The sequence below is a fragment of the Panthera pardus genome, unplaced genomic scaffold (assembly GCF_024362965.1).
Source record: "Panthera pardus isolate Hobbes unplaced genomic scaffold, ASM2436296v1 HiC_scaffold_11, whole genome shotgun sequence".
Lineage (NCBI taxonomy): Eukaryota > Metazoa > Chordata > Mammalia > Carnivora > Felidae > Panthera > Panthera pardus.
Window position 1 is genome coordinate 23350548 of NW_026526666.1, and position 17618 is coordinate 23368165.

At 36.6% G+C, this 17618-nt stretch overlaps 1 protein-coding gene and 1 long non-coding RNA gene across 2 annotated transcripts in view; one reads left to right on the forward strand and one right to left on the reverse strand.

The window, feature by feature from the left end:
* LOC128775927 (translation initiation factor IF-2-like) overlaps positions 1-17618 on the reverse strand; it is a 497738-nt gene that overhangs the window by 380226 nt on the left and 99894 nt on the right. The gene's annotated exons all lie outside the window — the stretch shown is intronic.
* On the forward strand, positions 8636-11149 carry LOC128773925 (uncharacterized). Its single transcript, XR_008418415.1, has 2 exons — positions 8636-8710; positions 10951-11149. It is a non-coding gene; the product is annotated as an uncharacterized LOC128773925 (long non-coding RNA).

Below are 17618 nucleotides of genomic sequence, written 5' to 3' on the forward strand. Positions count from 1 at the left end.
TCTACTGAGCCACCTTGAAAGCCTGAGGAGATCAATACCACCCAGTGTACTGAGGCACACCAATTTGGAACTATTAATGTTACACATAATCAAAGTAAATTGTGCCCTGAAAAAAGGATGAGATACTAAAAATGAAAGTGAATGGATAAGTTCACATGCAAAAATAAGCCTAAAGCTTACTACTGGGAGAAAATATTTACAAATCATACACCTAACAAATGACTTATATATAGAATACACAAGTAACTTTTAAAACCCAACAATGAGAAAACAAACACACACACACCCCAGGCAAATAGTTGAATATATATTTCCCCAAAGAAGATATACGGATGGCAAACAAGCCCATGGGAAAAAAGCTCAAAATCATTAATCATTAAGAAAATGTAAATTAAGACGAGAATGGGATACTACTACAGTCCAATTAGAATGGCTAAAATTAAAACAATAATGATAACAGAAAAAAGAAAGAAAGAAAGAAAGAAAGAAAGAAAGAAAGAAAGAAAGAAGAAAAGAAAAAAAGGAAGGAAGGAACGAAGGAAGGAAAGAAGGAAGGAAAGAAGGAAGAAGGGTAGGAAAGAAGGAAGAATGAAGGAAGGAAAGAAGGAAGGAAGGAAGGAAGAGGGAGGGAGGGAAGGACAGAAAGGATAGGAAGGACGGGATAGGACAGAAAAGGAAAGGAAAGAAAGAAAAGAAAAATTGACAGAAAAAGAAAAGACAATATCTAAAATGTTGACAAAGATGCAGAATGACTGGAATTTTCATATGTGGCATAATTAAAATAACCACTCTGGGAACACTTTGGCAAATTCTTATAAAGTAAAACAAACACTTATCCTTGGTATTTACCCTAGAGAAATGAAAACATATGTTTCACACAAAAACCTGTTCAAGAATGTTTTGGCAGCATATTCGTAATCACCCCAAACTGGAAACAATCTAAATGTCTTCCATTGGGTTAATGGAAAAACAAAGTGTGGTACATCCATACAAGGGAATACTATTTAGCAATAAAAAGAACAGATTATTGATACATGCAACAACATGGATGAATCTCAAATACATTATGCTAAGTGAATGAAATCAGACTCAAAGGTAACATATTGTATGATTCCATTTCTATGACTTTCTAGAAAAGGAAACTGTAGGAATAAAGAACAGATCAGTAGTTGTCAGGAGTGGGTAGAAAATGAGCACACAGGGTAACATGAGGGGGTTCTTGAGGTGATGGAACTGTTCTTATATATCACCACTATATCTTAACTGTTGTAGTGGTTACACAAATGTATGAATCTGCCAACACTCACAAAACTGTTCAGAAATAACAATTTTCCTTCATGTAAGTCGAAAATTACACTTAACGAAAACTGTAGATGAACCAAAGACCTACATACTAAAATTAATGCTAAACTTTTAGAAGAAAAAAAATAAATAAAAGAATATCTTTACGACATTATGGTTCTGATGATTCGATAATTCTAAAAACCTTTAAAAAATTATAAATTTCATTAACATAAAATTGTAGAGCTGTTGTGCACAAAGGAAAAAGTTAAAAGGCAAGTGACTCACTGAAAAAAAGGTATTTACAATATCTGTAAACAAATAAAAGGTTAATATCCACAAATCAATAAGGAAAAGCCAAAGAACCCAACAGAAAAAAAAAAATGAACAAAATGAGTAGGCAGTTCAGTGAAAATGAAAACAAAGGGTCATAAACATAAAAATATGGCTATCCCTCTAATCATGAGTTAAATCCAATTTAAAGCAAGACACGTTTTTTATACCTTAATAACTGACATTACTTAAGATTTCTGAAAAATGAAACTATTCATCAACCAAATGTACAAGCCAGAAATTCCAGTCTTAAGAAAAACTTTCTCACATATGTATATTCGTATAATGAAATATTACAGTAGTTAAAATAAACTAGTGTTAAAGGTATCAATATGTATAAATCTTAAGTCCACAATACTGAGCTAAGCAGACAAATACTTATACAATGATTAAATCACATGTAACAATTCTCTTGGAGAATGAGGGAGGGAAAAAAAAGAGACTTGTTTGTAGATAAATGTCTGTGTAGATATAGTGTAAAATCGTAATTGAGATCATAATGCTTACATTTCAGAATAACAGCTACTCTGCAGTTAAAAGGAAGAGAGAGAGAACAGGGATTTTAAATGCTTCTATATTTTTTCATTATTTAAAAAAATTCTGACACCTGAAACCAATGTTAGACTATATGGTAACTTACTAGAATTTACATTCAAATTTGAAACAAAAATAACAAAAAATAAAAACCTCTAAAGTAAATTTGGAAAAATATTAAGATTCATTAAAATTAGATGAGAGACAGGGGTTATATTATGTTTTACAATAGAATAATACATGGAGTTGGATTTTTATTATCCTCCACATGTGAAGTCAACCCAACCTTTGGCCAGAGGTACAAAATATAATTCATGCATCCCAGGCAGTTTGTAAGACCAATATATAAAAAAGAAAGAAGATATTTAATTTCTAGTTATATTTCTAATCCTTAGTATATTTCTCAAATTTGGGGTATGTTTGACAATGTCCATAATCAAGAGTGAACAGAACATATGCCCACACGTGTGGGGGATGTCATAAGTTTACTAAGTGGATGGGTGGTCAAATATTTGGAGACTGTTGCTCTTGGTGTACATCTTCAGCTTTGGGGCACATTTGTACCACCTGATGGGCAGGCTTGTGTAAACATGCAGTTCTCTCCAGAAGCTATCAACTGAAACACACTATGTTTCCATTCACTCTGGGGTTAGGCCCTGAATCTACATTTTTAACAAGCACCTCAAATAATTCTGAGGCAGATTTCAAAGAACCATAGTTGGAAAACAACTGCTCTAGAACAATACTTCATAAACAAGTATCACAAATAAGGAAGGCGACAGCTTAATTTCCTTAAATTTCTTCAGCAGAGAAAGCTGTAAGCTTTCTATATGATTTCCATGACAGAATGTCACATTAGGCCACCTATTTTCCATTTCCACTGACAGCAAAAGAAAAAGATATGGCTTTTAAGATAATTTCCAGACAAAGATATGTATTTTCCTTTTTTTTTTCCACTGTGGCAGAAAAAAAAAAAAATGAGTGGGACTTCCTGCTCTGTGCATGTTCTTTTCAAATATGTCCCATGGTCAGAAGGTATAATTGGCATTATCCTTATTCCCTCTCCACTATAGACCATTGTGAACTTGTTAGGTAGAAGCTAGACAGGAGCAGTGGAAGGAACACCCCCAGGGCAGAGTCCGAAATCCGTGAAGGGGAACAATAGAGAGGTGAGCTGGAGGCAAGGATGGTGATAAACTACACATTAAAAGCCCAGGGGCACAACATCCTGACCTGTGGCTTCCAAGAACTTGGGGTGACAGATCAAGAGCCACAGTACATAGCATGGCTCTCCTCTTCCCCCTCTGCCGCAGGGTAACTTCTAGATTCATTATAATTCATTTATATTGCAGGTACAGCCTCCCACCCCCACCCCTTGGAGAAAGGGGTGCATGAGGGTTCTGGCACAATCTTTGCAGGGTCCAAAAACTCCCCCTCCCAACCTGTGGGAGAAATCTCCCAAATGATTAGAAATAGCTTCCTTTAGAGATCACCCCACCATACCTCCCAGCTCCTCCCAGCCCAGAGAGATGTAACAAATATCCAATTCCAAAATGACCTAGGGTTGGTTCCACCTCACAGAACCTGCCTGCTCTCCCACCTTGAGTGTACTTTCTTTTTAATAAGTTGCTTTATGCTTGTCACTTTCCTTCTGGCTGTCTTTATGGGAGAATGAATCCCTGTGTAAATAATCTCATGGGGAATCCAAGGAATGAGACCTCCATTCACACAAGGAGGACTCTCTCACTGGTAACAAACTTAGCTCTGTTGATCCTCCCAACAGTGTGAGATACATATCCTCATCCCACTTTACAGGTGGGATACAAAGTAACAAGTAACAAAAGACAGAATAAAATCTCAGTTGACCCAACCTTAAAGGCCTTATTGTGGTCCATGCTCCCTCAGCACTTTCCACAGGTGTGAAAAATTGTGAACACTGTTGTTCCATGTCCCCAAGATCCACTCAGAGTGACAATTCTACAGAAATGTAAAATTCCTGCAGAAAGGGGTTCAATATGCCAGGCTCCATTTTGCAACTTGTTCCTTTTAAAACTTTTGGACTTGCCTGGGAACAGCATCTTTTGGATCCAAAATCACAATTACATTTATTGGGAATTGAGAGTCAAGATTTGGGGGACAAATCTTTCTCCATATCCTCAAATCAGCCTCAAATGAAACCATATGGTTTGATGACCCTGATACTCTTAAGGTTCAGCATGCTCTGTGGAGTAACCCGCTCCTGCACTTTTGAGTTTTCACTACAGGACCCCTGAAGAGGACTAGATCTACACTTATGGGCTTCTTATTATCACCACATGAAGATTCAGAGAACAGGGGATATGTTTATTACCAGGTATTATGAAGCTCTTAACCAGACACGGCTTTAAAGCATCTATAAATGTTTCACTAGACAGACCACTTTGCTAAATGCTGAATAGATCATGGTAAACAATATGGTTTTCTTTTAAATGTTTATTTTTGAGAGAGATACAGAGACAGAGACAGAGTGTGAACAGGGGATGGGCAGAGAGAGAGAGGGAGACACGGAATCTGAAGCAGGCTCCAGGCTCTGAGCTGTCAGCACAGGGCCTGACGTGGGGCTTGAACTCATGGACTGTGAGATCATGACCTGAGCTGAAGTTGGATGTTTAACTGACTGAGGCACCCAGGTGCCCCTAAACAATACATGATTTTAAAGAGTTTCCTTCAGACTGTTGATCATGATAAGATAGAAAGATACTCAACCAGGATCCAGAACCCCTAAATTCCTGACTTACTACTTACTACCTATGGCTGCTCCTACCTGAGGCAGCAATTTGGAGGGGAAATGTTGAACAAATGCATCTCAGATTATATTACAGATTGCATTGTTATTTTTAAAAATACAAACTTCATTGACCTGTATCTGATATCTGATTCAAAGCTTAAGAAAAATCACATATTAAAATTGATCCTGAGAGGGTGAAAATACATACATGTATGTAAATATATATATTTATTAAAATGTGTATACCATATATATATATATATTAACACACATATATATACATATTACACCATATATATAGGTACAGTCCACTTTGATAGTGTTTTACCCTGTGACTCACTAAGATCTGGAGTAAAAGCAGTTATTCTTGATTGGTTCTTCCTAATCCGACACATACAAAATGGATCATTTTAGCATCCATGTTAAAAACGAGTATTCTCTTGTGTTGAATGAGATACAAGTCAAGGAGTTTTGCCATTAAAAAATATTATTAAATTATTAAATTAAAAATTAATTAAAATTAATTAATTAAAAAATATTAAAAAATATTAAATTAAAAAATATTAAAATATTATTTTAAAAATATTATTTTAAAATTAAAAAATATTATTTCTCTGCACAAAAGAAGTTGAAGACTCTTATCTAATAAGGCAAGTTCTAAGTCATCAAACTAAATTAAAGCACTTTAGGGAAAAAATATGGATGGCTCAACATAAATTTATCAGCGTATCCTCTTATTAAAGTTGTGGGATAAAGCTATAGGATTTGTGGGTAACAGTGCCCTTAGTCAAACAAGTGAAGAGCTATCTGCAAGGAGACAAATTGTGACTATATAATTTCTTGGTCTTTGAGGGGAGAATCTTGTCTTCGCCATCAAGTATACATGCATTTTTGTGTGTGTGAAGATTTGACTTAAGTAATCTCTACACCTAATGTGTGGCTCAAAAATTTACAACCCTGAGATCAAGAGTTGCCTGCTCTACCTTCGGAGCCAGCCAGCTACCCCCAAGCATACATGTAGTTTTTCAAATGTCATACACATGACAAACTTACGTTCCTCTGGGTCCCTTTTACTTAATTTCATGGTATTATCATATGCTGCTTTGGATTTATTTGATCACGGGGAGAGAAATTTCTACTGACAGAGAAATATAAAGTTTTAGAGTTAGGTCATTATGCTTTGTTTAAGCTTATTTTTAAATATGAGCTCTTTCTGGAGAAAAATGAATTTATTTTATCTAAAATATGCATTTTATATGCCAGAAAAGAAGGCAAAGGTGGCAAAAAAGTCAAAATGCACTATACCTGAAAGAAATTATATCCATGCACTTACTAGTTAAGTATATAAATTCTACTACTCACATTTTTTTTAATTTTTTTTTAACGTTTATTTATTTTTGAGACAGAGAGAGACAGAGCATGAATGGGGGAGGGTCAGAGAGAGGGAGACACAGAATCTGAAACAGGCTCCAGGCTCTGAGCTGTCAGCACAGAGCCTGACATGGGGCTCGAACTCACGGACCACGAAATCATGACCTGAGCCGAAGTCGGCCACTTAACCGACTGAGCCACCCAGGCACCCCCTACTACTCACATTTTTTAACAGATTAGTTATTTTGGAATAACACTAATTGTTCATTAAAACTGGGACAGGAGAAAAAAATAAAGACCAAAGAAGCAAAATGCTTTATGTTTTACAAAGATGACCTCAGTAATTAAGGGAGTTACCTACTGGGTATGGTCTAGGAGACAGAAGTCTACTTGCCTCCCTGTCCCATTTTTTGTTTCTATGCATTGTTGGGTATGTCTGTATTCCCTATTGACATGCATACTTCTTAGTATGTTAGGACCACATCATACTCATCTGTATACCTGCAATAACACTTAGAAGAGTAATTTGCTGAAAAGTTTATGAATAATACTATTAAATTAAAACAATATTTTAAATGAATTAAATAGAAAACAAAATGAGACAAAATTTGCTGTGATAGTTAAAGTAGAATGCTGTAGAAGAATGAAACTAGACCACTTTCTTATGCCATTCACAGAAATAAACTCAAAATGGATAAAAGACCTGAATGTGAGACAGGAAACCAACAAAACCCTAGAGGAGAAAGCAGGAAAAAAACTCTCTGACCTCAGCCACAGCAATTTCTTACTTGACACATCTCCAAACACAAGGGAATTAAAAGCAAAAATGAACTATTGGGACCTCATGAAGATAAAAAGCTTCTGCACTGCAAAGGAAACAACCAACAAAACTAAAAGGCAACCAATGGAATAGGAAAATATATTTGCAAATGACATATCAGACAAAGGCCTAGTATCCAAAATCTATAAAGAACTCACCAAACTCAATGCCCAAAAAACAAATAATCCAGTGAAGAAATGGGCAGAAGACATGAATAGACACTTCTCTAAAGAAGACATCCAGATGGCCAACAGCCACCTGAAAAGATGTTCAACATCGCTCTTCATCAGGGAAATACTAATCAAAACCACACTGAGATACCACCTCACACCAGTCAGAGTGGCCAAAATGAACAAATCAGGAGACTATAGATGCTGGAGAGGATGTGGAGAAATGGGAACCCTCTTGCACTGTTGCCGGGAATGCAAACTGGTACAGCCACTCTGGAAAACAGCGTGGAGGTTTCTCAAAAAATTAAAAATAGATCTACCCTATGACCCAGCAATAGCACTGCTAGGAATTTACCCAAGGGATACAGGAGTGCTGATGCATAGGGGCACTTGTACCCCAATGTTTATAGCAGCACTCTCAACAATAGCCAAATTATGGAAAGAGCCTAAATGTCCATCAACCAATGAATGGATAAAGAAGTTGTGGTTTATATACACAATGGAATACTACTTGGCAATGAGAAAGAATGAAATATGGCCTTTTGTAGCAATGTGGATGGAACTGGAGAGTGTTAATGTTAAGTGAAGTAAGTCATACAGAGAAAGACAGATACCATATGTTTTCACTCTTATGTGGATCCAGAGAAACTTAACAGAAAACCATGAGGGAGGGCAAGGGAAAAAGAAAAGTTAGAGGGTGAGAGCCAAACCATAAGAGACTCTTAAAAACTGAGAATAAACTGAGGGTTGATGGGGAGTGGGAGGGAGGGGAGGGTGGGTGATGGGCATTGAGGAGGGCACCTGTTGGGAGGAGCACTGGGTGTTGTATGGAAACCAATTTGACAATAAATTTCATATAAAACAATAAAGTAGAATGTTATAAATGAACTTAACAGATCAATTATTGGCATTATCTACATTTCTGATATAAAAAATGAAATTCAAGTATAATATAATAAAAATAATAAAAAATAAAAAAATAATAATAATAAATAATAAAAATTATTCCTAAAGGTATTTACAGTTGAAGGAGAGCAAATTTTACCACCCCAAATTATGCCTCTTTGGCATCTTGATTATTCTTAACTGTTTATGTTTAAGAAACAGCAAAGTGAACCTCTGAAAACTTACTAGGAATTACCCTTTCATAAGAGATGCATTTATAAGGGAAATACCCATTTGTAAAAGTGTCTCCCTAGCCACACCAGGAAGACTCAACCTCTAGAAACTCAATGAAGACAGCAAGGACTTAAATCTGCATGGACAACAACCTTATCCTTGTTTACTATTCTTTTCCTAGTAACCTCCCATAACTGACTCTCTATCCCCAACATCTTTTCTCTTTTGTCTTCTTTATGAAGGTGAAGGCTTTGGCCACTGCTCTGGAGATCTTACTCAGTTTTCCTGGCTTGGACTCCCCCATATATACAGGAGGTAAATGTGTTATTAAACTTCTGTTTTATTCCTGTTTATCTGTCTTATATCAATTTAAATATTAGATCATCCAAAGAACCTATAAGAAAAGGGAAACTTTTCTACCCCTACACAGTCATAATTTGGTAGTTTTTTTTTTTGCTGGCTTTATAACCATGTAAATCAATGACAGTAAAAAATTCCATTTGGTAGTTACAGTTTAGTTTTTCAGGCTTGTAAAGATCTGCATATCCTGGATATCTTACTCAAAATAGTGTTATTAGCTGCTACCCAGTAAGTGCCAATTTTGCTATGTAAAGGCATATCTTAAAATATTAAATTGTTAAATCATAAGTTGGAAATTTAAATCCTGTTTCTTTCACAAACTTGAAAAGATGCCTTCTTACATGTTGATGACCATATCTGTTTATATGACAAATGGATGTTTAAGTGGAGTGGGGAATTTTAAGAGATGCTTTTCATGTAAATAAAAACTGATGAGGGAGCGTGGGGCAACCTGAGGGCAAAGTACAGGCTAATAGCACCATACCCCCCCTGCGCCCCCCACCCCCACCCCTTGAGATATGTGTGATATTCCTTGGACACTCCTGGCTGCCCAAGAACAGAGGAAAGGAAAGAAAGCAAACGGTTGACTGATAGAGATCACAGTGATGCAGGCCGGGAGTCTCCTTCAGTTTATAGATAATTTAGTAAACTGTAAGAAAAAGGCAATCTTATCCATAGCCTAATCTCCAGAAATCTATAGACTCCATTTCTTGGAGCCTGAAGATCACCCTCATCAAGATGTAAGGTGATTTAAGTGTTTGCCATGGTGATGTAGGAAGCAAAGGCAAATGAAAAATTCCCTTACTGCCTACAGCCCACTGACAAGTACTTGAAACAGGCAGAGTGACCTCCCTCTAGGAGCTCAGCTGCCTCAATGATGACACTTTGCCAGGGGCAAAAGGGAATCTTAGCTTAACATCATCCTGATCCCCCAGGAACCTGTAAATCTACATTAACATATAAAAATTTCTTTGGAAACTTCCTTTATCTCAACTCCCCCAAGATATATTCTGGCAATCATACTGCAAGCTTATGGCCCCCTGATATACATCCAAAGGGTCTCATGACTGAGGTTTTACCAAACAGTAATAAATGGCATTTTCCTAGCAACAGCTAGGCCCTCAAGGTCCTGGAAACCTTGATTCCAAAATTCTTTAGAGACTTACACTGTCCCTACCCTCCTCCCAACCTGAGGGTATATAATGAGTTACCCGTCACAACTCCAGTGCAGCTGTTCCTGCCCATGGGTCCTGTCCCCATGCTTTAATAAAATCACCTTTTTGCACCAAAGACATTTTCAAGAATTCTTTCTTGGCCGTCGGCTCTGGACACCCCCCCACCATCACCCCAAAACTTCATCAAAAACTACCTATTTGTCAATGTCATTATGAATGTAGAACATGTGGAATAGAGAAGAGGTTCAACAACCTTTTAGATGTTTATGAGAAACAAAGAGGCTACCATTTCTTATAATTTCATTATGTGCTATGTTGAATGTTTTATATAAGTATCCATTATCAACTACATCTTTCCATGGTCCCTGGAGATAATAATTATTATATGATTATTCACCATTTTATAAATATGAAAACTGAGATTCGAAGATGTAACATGAATAGGCCAGGTAGTAAATCAGAGATTTGACCTCAAGAGTTTTGCTCTAAACCCTCCCAGGCAATGGCAAAGTTGATGGTTGTTTTTCTGAAATAACCAGAAAGGCCAACGGAATATGAGAAATGGAACAGGCAGAAGACTAAACCCTTTAGATGATAGAACACATGGAAATACTAGCAAAGGTTTCAGTTATGAATACAGAAACCATACCAAATAGAATAAAAAACACAGCATACTTCTGTATCCCTAAAATTGCTTGCATTGTTCCTGTTTTAACATGGAGTACAAAGTACAAGAAGGCATCAAGTGAAGGATATATCTTTCTAATGTGAAATTAAAATCAAAGTAAACCTGTTATTACTGATCATACCTGTCAGTCAGATTGGATTTTCTTTTTTAATTTCTGGTTTGAGGCTGATACATGAAGATAAATGGCACTTAAAATTTGTTCAGTGGTGTGGGTTCCTTAGAGTGAAATAAAGAAAACAACAATAACACTTACTAATTTGCATTCATTGAAAACTTATTTCTTTGTGTTTACTCCTCCAGATATCTAATGAATACTTATATGTTCTTACCAGGTTTTTTACTTTACAAAAACTAACAACTGAAAAGAATATCCAGAAGGAAGAAGAAATAAAGGAGGCACTAATGTCTACGGTTCCTGTATTTTTCAACCCTAATGAATGTTCACCCTGTAGGTGTAATATGTTCCATTATTTAAAAGAAAAAGATAATAAAAAGCATTTTCCTGTGCTTTTAAGCATTTATGAAAATACAGCTTACTTGAGATTTCTCGATTATTTACTTCAATTGACATTTCAATATAACATGAAAATTATATTTATAGTTTCCTCATAACATCTTTGGCCCTATTTTCCTGATGAAAAAATTTAAAAGTTGGCAGACCTTGGTTCTCCTGAAGAGAACTTTCCAAATCCATGAATTTGTAACTATTTAAAAGCAAAGGACTTTGAAAGTATGTATTTCCTTGTTTACTAGCAAACTGGCTAATTAACGCATGAACTACAATGATCAGTTGGCCTTTATACAGAAAAGGAGTCCATCTTGAGCATTAACACTTATCAGTTATGAATGGCCATTGGTTTCCATTAGAAAAGTATTGTGGTCAATAATAGATTTCAGAATGGGCTTGAGAGAGAGCAATCTCAGGAGACAATACCAATTTACCTACAATTGTTAAAGGATGAATGGAGAAGTAGGGTGGGGACACAGAAAATGTAAGCATTACACAGTCCCTCCAAAAAGGTGAGACTGAGCAACCCATTCCATGTCATCTTCACACCATATCAAGGAAAGGCAAAGGGAAATAATATCAAGGGAAAATCTAATATTTTATAAAACATTAAAATCTGTGAAGATGTCATTGAGGTATTATGAAAAAGAAACTAGAAAATCATTTTATTTGAAAAATACATCAATGTTATTGTTTTTAGAATTTTCAGTTCGTCCTTTAATCTCCTCCTTAGAAATATCAACTAAACTCATGGAATATTATTACCATGACCCCTACTACTACTACCATGACTACCATTAATACCTTCAATAAAATTACATTATAGCAGCCATCTAGTGATTTCTTATATAATATTTACATTGAGTAAGCAGGGATCTGGGGGTACAATTACCAATAAATTTTTGTCTCCCAGTATTTCCATCTCAAACTCATTCTATGGAAATGGTCATTTTCCTACCTCTGTAAAACCCATGGGAATCCCCATAGCATTCCTGATCACTCTAAGATAATAAAAACACTTTTAAAAATTAAGTATTTTAGTTTTCAATTAACTTTCACTTAGGTACTAGGAAGATCTCAACTCCTTAGTAGCTGAGTTGGATAGTGTGATAGTGTAGAGGCCAAGGGCAGGCCATGCCAAGTTGGGCCACTTTGGCATGAACATTATTTTGAGTTAGAAGCAATCCAAACCCAGTAGATTTGAAAAAAGCTCCTTACTTTCCCCTCAATTGCCTGCTTTATCAAGAAGAAAGCTATTAACAGAGATTCCTCTTTACCTAGGAAAGTTACCTGAATAGGGCATCTTTGTTTTACAAACATCTCCTTTTATCTTCTGGCTAAGGATCTCTCTCCCCTTTGTATCCTCAGACCGCTACCCGCTACCCATCTCCTTAGCTCATATAAGCATCATGTTTCTTGACTGTCTGTTAATCTGTCTCATGTCAATTTGATTCTAAGTCCAGCCAGAAGGATATTAAAGGGCACAGGAAATTCTTCTTCCCCAACAATAGGAAATTATATGCAAGAATTGTTTTCTCTTATATCTCTAACTTTTTTATATTTTCTTGGGTCCCTATTTTCTGGCATCAGTTTAAATTTTCAAAAATTCCTCTATTAAGTTTACCTTACCAAATGCATAGGGCTTTATCACCTGTGTTGAATTTTATCTACCTGTACCTTATAATCATATGCCAACACCAAGAGAGCAAAATTAATTTATCAAACCTAAAACTTAAGTCCATTTCACAATGGAGAGATCATCAAACATGCTGGTGGTGGCATTTTTATCAAAGGTTTGCATATCATTGGACTTTCATCATTAAGGTATAGTCTGTCGTATTTACTTACTTACTTATTTCAGGTATAGTTACATTGAAAATGCGCCTTTAAGATTTACCTACCCATGTGAGTGGTCAGACCTTCTACCTGGGAGCACTTTTTAAGCCAATAGTGCAAGAAGGTGATGCCCATGTAAAGAGACTAGTCTTGCTGAGTAGAGCAGGCAGAATGACAGGGCTACTGAAATGACTGAATTTGCAGGACAGGGCTTCAGACAGGCAGATACTGTAAAGGAGAACCTCAGAAGTCTGACTGAGGGTTTTTCACATGTCATTGACTTAGGACTAGGTGTGTTCTTAGCTGACCCCTAACACAAGACCACACATAGCCTCAGAGTCTGTTCTGAAACTAAGAGTTAAATGGAAATATGACAATTATGAAGAGATGGAAAATTTATAGTTTAGGACCATCCAGAGAATGATGAGGTCTTACTGGACACTTAAAGCATCAGTTGAGACAATCATAAGACTATGCCTCAGGATCAAAAGCTGTACCCTAGAGTGAGGGCCATGTCCCTAGGACTAAGAAAAAGAAAAACAGACACATCCTAACATAGCATAAAACTAAGCCTGACAAAATCAAGAATACCCTAATGGTAATATAACTGCCTCCTAGGACAAAATTAAGCAGCATTTAAAGGAAAACAGCAAAATTCAGTCTCCCTCCAATGTACCATTAACAATGACCAACATACATTTAAAACTTACTAGATATGTGAAGAAACAGCAAAATGGCTCTTAAATTAAGGGGAAAAACACAGTCAATAAAAAACACAGAAGATGACTCAGAAAATGTGAAATTCACAAAGACTTTAAAACTATTTTATGAATATGTCCAAGGTCTTAAAAGTAAAGGTAGATATATGAGTCAACAGCTCAGTAATGCAAACAGAGATTTTTAGAATTCACAGTACCATATCTGAAATGAAAAATACAATCACTGGACAGCCTTAACAGTATATTGGAAACTGAAGAAATTATTATTGATTTTTAAGACAGATTAAAAGAAATTACCTGATCTGAAAATCATGGTGCAGAAAGATGATAAACGAAAAAAAAAATAGTTTCAGTAACCTGTGGGACAATACTAATCAATGAATCCAAACCTTATAAATTCAAAGAAAACTACAGCTAGATGTATCACTGCCAAATAATAAAAACCAAACATGAAAAAAATTATAAAAGTAGCTAGAGAAAAGAGGAGGAGTTAAGATGGCGGAGCAGCATGGGAGACCCTCAGCTTGTCTCATCCTGAAATGCAGCTAGATCAGCACCAAACCATTTTGTACACCTAGGAAATTGATCTAAGGATTAACAGAATAATCTGTATAACTTGAAGGACAGAACTCAGCAGGTACATGGTGCAGAGAGTTGACCTGGGGGAGAGAAAAGCCACGGAAGGTAGGGAGCTCTTTCTGCAGAGAGAGGACAGAAAAAGGGGGAGAGTGCAGCACATTGAGAGAGTGCAGGAAAAACACTCCCCTGAAAGTAGTTGGAGAGAAAGAGTGAAAACACTTGCAGGGGACTGAACAAGAAATCTGTTCCCTAAAACCATTGACAGGAATAAAGGAGAGGGTTCAATACCATCCGGATTCTATAAAGAGTGGATCCCAGAGTCTGAAGTTTCAGAGCTCAGTGTCTGGTAGTGCTCTGGTGAGGAAGCAAGGTGAATCCCCAGAAGCAGGCAGTGGGGTCTAAGGGGTCCAAGTGCCACACAGGGAGAAACAGTTCCCCTGCTTGGAGAGTATTTGGTAGAGGTCATATGGCCTCCCTATAGGCAAACGTCCCCACAGACCCCAGAGAGCAGCCACGTTTGCTGGTATTGGGACAAAGACACCAGAGTGTGGTGAAACCTGGTGCTGGCTGTGTGTTGTGATTTGTCATACTCTCTGAATCTCTGCCACTGTGTGATTGCACAAATGTTCCCTGGGGCAAGCCGGCACCCCGCCATTGCTCAGTGAGACTCTTCTCCAGAGAGTTGACGGGGGTCCAAGCCACAGGGATCTCTAAAGTGTGGGGTTTTGAAACACAACCCCATCTGAGATGAAACTTTGGAGGGAGATGTCGCCTGGCAGGTGGATGGCTTGAGCATGTACAGGGTAAAGGGGGGGAGTGGACAGAGACCTAAGGCAAAGAACAGATGCTTGACCATGGGGTCAGTAAGAGTTCCAAGTCCCTGTACCAGAGACTAAGGAGCTTCATGAAGCCATTTCCACCACTCCCTTGCATCGGCATGTGCATACACACACAGATCCAGCCCAGTAAGCTAAGTAGTGCCACACCTAGTGGAGAATGGAGCCATTACACCAAACCGGGCCCAACTTGGCCCTCCAAGCACATCCCTTTAGAAGACCAGCACAAGTCTTCCTCCTACTTAGTGCACAAACTATAGAGTGCTGCACAGATTCAGTTATAGGGGAAACGGTATGTAACTTCATTCAGGTTTCATTCTGTTTGCTGATTCATTTATTAGTCTTTTTTTTTTTTTGGCTTCTGACTTTGTTTAAATTGCTTTTTTTTACCCTTTCTTTTCTTTTTCTTCAATACAGAAAGAAAAAATAACTTTTATTTTCTTTTAATTTTTAAAGTTATTTCTTTTACTTTTTACTTTATTTTTATTTTTAAAAATTTTTATTCTACTTCGTTTTTGTTATTTCATTTTATTCCATTTTATTATATAGTTTTAATTTTTAATCTTTTTCTTAACCTTTTTTTTTCTTTTCCTGCTTTTCTTTCTCTTTTTTCTCTATCAAGTTTTTTTCAACAAGCAAACCAAAACACAGTTGGGATCTAGCTTCCTTTATTTGATTTTTTGTTTTGTTAATTTGTATTTTTTATTTTATTAATTTTTTTCTTCCTCCAAAATGACAAAATGAAAGAATTCACCCCAAAAGAAACTACATGAAGAAATGACAGCCAGGAGCTTAATCAACACAGATATAAGCAAGATGTCTGAACTAGAATTTAGAACCACAATAATAAGAATACTAGCTGGGGTTGAAGAAAGCATAGAATCCCTTTCTGTGGAGATAAAAAAGTAATACCTAGTCAGGACAAATAAAAAATGTTATAACTGAGATGCAATACTGAATGGAAACCACGATGGCAAGGATGGACGAATCCTAAAGCAAAGAGGTGAATCCATGATATAAGAAACAAAATTATGTAGAATAATGAAGCAGAAAAAGATGGAAACTAAGACAAAAGGGCATGATACAAAGACTTATTACAAAGGAATAACATCCAAATCACAGGAGTTCCAAAAGATGAACAGAGAGAAAAAGGGGCAGAAGTTTTATTGTGAGCAAATTATAGTGAGAAACTTTCTTATCTGGGGAAGGACACACACATAAAAATCCAAGAAGCACAGAGAACTCCCATTAGATTAAACAAAAAAAATCCATAAACAAGGCATATCGTAGTTAAATTCACAAAATACAGATAAGGAAAGAATTATGAAAGCAGCAAGGGGGAAAAAAAAGTCCTTAACCTATAAGGGAAGGCAGATCAGGTTCACAATAGACCTATCCACAGAAACTTGGCAGGCCAGAAAGGAGTGGATATATTCAATGTGCTGAATCACAAAAAATATGCAACCAAGAATTCTTTATCCAGAGGCTGTCATTCAAAACAGAAGGAGAGATAAAGAGTTTCCCAGACAGAAACTAAAGGAATTTGTAACCATTAAACCAGCCCTGCAAGATGTTTTAAGGGGGACTCTTTGGAGAAAAGATTGTTTTAAACAAAAAAGACCAAAACAAAACAAAACAAAACAAAACAAAAAGACTTGAAAGGGCCAGAGATAATCAACAGAAACACCAACAACACAGGTACCAAAATGGCACTAAATTCATATCTTTCAGTGCTCACTCTAAATGTCAATGGACTAAACACTCCAAACAAAAGATATGGGGTATCAGAATAGATAAGAAAAGAAGACCCATCTACATGCTGCTTAAAGGAGACCCATTTTACATGTATTTATTTTTGAGAGGCAGAGAGACAGCACAAGTGGGGAGGAACAGAGAGAGAAGGAGACAGAATCCAAAGCAGGCTCCAAGCTCTGAGCTGTCAGCACAGAGCCCGATGCAGGGCTCGAACTTACAAACTGTGAGATCATGACCTGAGCCAAAGTTGCTTAACCAACTGAGCCACTAAGGCGCCCCAAAGGAGACCCATTTTAGACCTAAAGACATGCAGATTGAAATTAAGGGGATGGAGAACTAAATATCATGTTAATAGTCATCAAAAGGAAGCCGGAGTAGCCATACTTATATCAGACAATCTAGACTATAAAACAAAAACTGTAACAGGAGATGAAGAAGGGCATTATATCACAATTAAGGGGTCTATCCACTAAGAAGATCTGTAATTATAAATATTTATATATCCCAAATGTGGAAGAACCCAAATATATAAATCGATTAATCAGAGACATAAAGAAATTCATTGATAATAATACTATAATAGTAGGAGATTTCAACACCTCACTTATAGCAAAGGACAGATCATCTAAACAGAAAATCAACAAGAAAAAAATGGCTTTCAATGACACACTGGACTGGACGAACTTAACAGATGTATTCAGAACATTTCATGAAAAAGCAGCAGAATACACATTCTTCTTGAGTGCATAAGGAACATTCTCCACAAC